Genomic DNA, 3,558 nt, shown 5'->3' on the forward strand with positions numbered 1-3,558 from the left:
CACAGCCCTCCAGCAGCCCTCCAGTTGCCCCTGGGAAAACTCTTGCTAAGGAAAAAGCCCAGTAAGCGGAAGGTCCCTGCCAACCAGAAGCTGAAGGGGATGCCCAGGTTGGGGATGGGGGCGGGGGACGTGCCAGAGGGGCCAATTTGTGCTCAGCCTAGACACATTTGGGGCCTGAGCTTGTCGCACGGCAGTCAGCTAGACTTTTCCCAGACTTATTTTGAATCGAGTTTCACTACCTGAATACATTTTCCATGACACGCTGTGTACACTCTGACATAACTTCTTACTTAAAAGACAGAGATTCGACAGAGTTGGTAACAGCTCTGGAATTCTTCCCTTCTGCAGTCCCTTGCCCACACTGAGCTGTGTGTGGCAAGCCACCGGACCACCTTAACAAGTCTCCTCTCGAGCAAGGGGTGCTTTGGGTCTAAGGTCTGCCTTAGTAAGAGATACGTTCTGATGTCTCTTTCCTAAACAAAAAAACTCTTGCATGGATTTTGCTCCTGTTGTCTTCACAGAGAGGGATGGTGAGTTCTCACATTTAAAATCAGAGGTGCTGTCTCCCCATTCAGATGCCTTATTACATAAACAGCATTAGGTGCTGCGTTATCTGATAACCTGGGGGAGGGTGTGTGTGTGGGGGGGTTGGTCCATTCCACGTGAGGCCACTTAAACATGAGATCAAACTGTCCTAGTAAAAATGTACTAAAGCATGACAAGAGATCACTTAAAATGGAAGAAAAAAAAAAGAAAAGAAAAAACTCAGTAGTCACTTCTTGAGGATTCTAGGGAAGCTACTCACTTTCCAATAGGAAATGCTGATATAATTAAAAGGCATTAGTGTTGATAAAGAAGACCAAGAAACATTGGCGCCATGTGTGATCATCAAGAAAGGAGTTCCAGTGGGCCTAAAGTATATGTCAAAGAAATGAATCTAGTAGCATGAATCAAAAGGTTTAGATGGAAGAACAGGTAGCAAGAGCCAGATTATGAGACACATATATATTCAAGGCACATGACTAGGATTACACAGGTGGCTAGGTTTTATAGACTACTTTGCTCTTTCATTTGGAAAATAGTCAAATGTAATATAATTTCCACTTACTGGCATTTATTGATAAATACATGATTTAGGGCAGCAAATATCCTTTCAGATACACACCAAAAGTACATTAATAGGTAACAGATGCCAGTGAAGCCAAAGCAGTATGATTACACTCCAGTTTTCCCGCACTGCAGTTAAATGGATGTTAAAAACTGGCTGGTATTATTTCTACATATCATACTGTCTACTCTCCAGTTTCACAAAAGGATTCTTCAAAGATAGTCAGATCACAGAATTTATTAATCCATAAAGGATACTGAAACTACTATTCAACAGAAGTCAAACCCAAACCCTAGAGTTGACTGTTGACCATATTCAGTTTGGGCTTATGTCCCATACTACCTCTCCCTCATACACCTGAACACTAGTATATCACCATGGTTGTCTTATTTTTCTCTGGTGAGCCAGAAGAATTTGCCTCGTCACCTCATCTACTACCTGTTCTATTAACTATACAATTGCCCTAAATATCCACAAAAAAGAAAGAAATATAAAAAACCCCACAATCTTCAACAATATTTAAGCCATCATCTTTTCAAATCAAGTGCAATGGGGGAAAGAGAGGATATCATGCTCTGTAAGGTTTGTGAAAGGTCAAAAGTTTCTTCCTGAAAGTGAATACTAGAAGGAAAAGGTTAATTCTGTATATTTCTAATGGGCTAGCAAAATGTTCCCCATACAACTGACAGAAAATGTTTAAAACTTTACCTGCATGGGCTCTTAGAAACAAGCAGCACCAACAAATTATTTACAATTCCCCAAATAACGATTTTCCATTTAAATTGTTTTCAAGCACCTAAAACTCTTCAATAGCAAAAGATGAGATGTTAGCGATGCTCTCTGTGTCTGGAATACAAAGTTCATCCAAAGTCTTAGCAGACAGCTAGTAAGACTGATGGTTTCTACCTTGGTGACAGCTCTGTGCAATTACAAATAAACTGTTTCTCTAAATAGATGACTCTAATTAACAAACTAAAGAAACAAAAGCCCTTTTAAAGGTACTTCTGCAATAAATGGTTAAATCTGAAGTACACTAGAATAAACTAGACAAAGATAAATCTGGACACATACAACAAGATTTAAAAACAAAAAAGAAACAGAAGACAGCTGAAGATACTGGCAGACACCATCTGTCAGTATTCAAAGGCTTAAGTCACATGGATTGCTTTTAACTCCTTGTTGTCTCATATCCTTGGTTAATGACAACTTTTTTTTTTTTTTTTATTTCTTCACACAGCTTGGCCATGTAAATCCACCACAGAGAGGTGACACAATGATATAGATGAACACGACTGAAACGATGATGAGGATGATAGTGAGTTTGAGATTCTTCATACACATGGCTCGTGCAAGATTTCTGCTGTTTGTTTTGAAGGTGACAGACGAATCCACAAGATTTTCTGTTTTATCTATCAATAATTCCAATCTTTCTCCTCACTGAGCTACCAGATCTGTTTCTGACCATGTTTCCTTTCAGTTCATCCACTTGGGCTTGAGCCTCCACCACTTTGTCTATGCCCTTATTCTCAGAGTGATGCTTCAACTGTGCAGCCAAGACACTTGAGAACTCGCTATTCATGGCATATGGGAGTGCTGTCTGTGCTCTTGAACCATATGTAGTCTGGAACCTCTTCTTTAGCTCATTCAGAAAATTAAATGCTCGAGAACGTTCAAAATCATCATCAGTGATACAAAGATATACAATCCTGTCTTGGCAGATGTAATGAAACAAATAATTGCCATGTGAGTACGTTAGTTTGTTATTTTCAGAAGGTATCTTAGCCAGAATCTGCTCTGTCACCTCCAGGAAGTTTCCTCCACACCAAGCATGTTTGGCAAGGATAGTTGTTCCCCTGGCGACGACTGCAAAAAGAATGGCCATGGCTTCAATCTGTCCGGGCACCCCCTAAGAGCGCGTAGGCTCAAAATCGAGCGGCATAAGCCAGGGGCGGACCATGATGAATACTTTCTTAAAACAATACTGGCTTATCTATGAAAAACCCGCAGCGAATATCATTCTCAATGGAGGAAAACTGAGAACTTTTCTGCTAAGGTCAGGAACATGGCAGGACTGTCCACTATCACCACTGCTATTCAACATAGTACTAGAAGTCCTAGCCTCAGCAGTCAGACAACAAAAAGAAATTAAAGGCATCCAAATCAGCAAAGAAGTCAAACTGTCACTCTTTGCAGATGATATGATACTTTATGTGGAAAACCCAAAAGACTCCACTCCAAATCTGCTAGAGCTTGTACAGGAATTCAGTAAAGTGTCAGGATATAAAATCAATGCACAGAAATCAGTTGCATTTCTCTACACAAACAGTAAAACAGAAGAAATTAAGGAGTCAATCCCACTTACAATTGCACCCCAAACCATAAGATACCTAGGAATAAGCCTAACCAAAGAGATGAAGAATCTATACTCAGAGAACTATAAAGTATGCATG

At 40.1% G+C, this 3,558-nt stretch overlaps 1 pseudogene across 1 annotated transcript; it reads right to left on the reverse strand.

The window, feature by feature from the left end:
* Positions 1–986: 986 nt before the first annotated feature.
* On the reverse strand, positions 987–3,058 carry LOC309869644 (vesicle-associated membrane protein 7 pseudogene; annotated as a pseudogene). The gene has a single exon. The product of its transcript is annotated as a vesicle-associated membrane protein 7 pseudogene (transcript).
* Between the last annotated feature and the right edge of the window lie 500 nt (positions 3,059–3,558).

This window comes from Mustela nivalis, assembly GCF_964662115.1.
Source record: "Mustela nivalis genome assembly, chromosome: 7".
NCBI lineage: Eukaryota > Metazoa > Chordata > Mammalia > Carnivora > Mustelidae > Mustela > Mustela nivalis.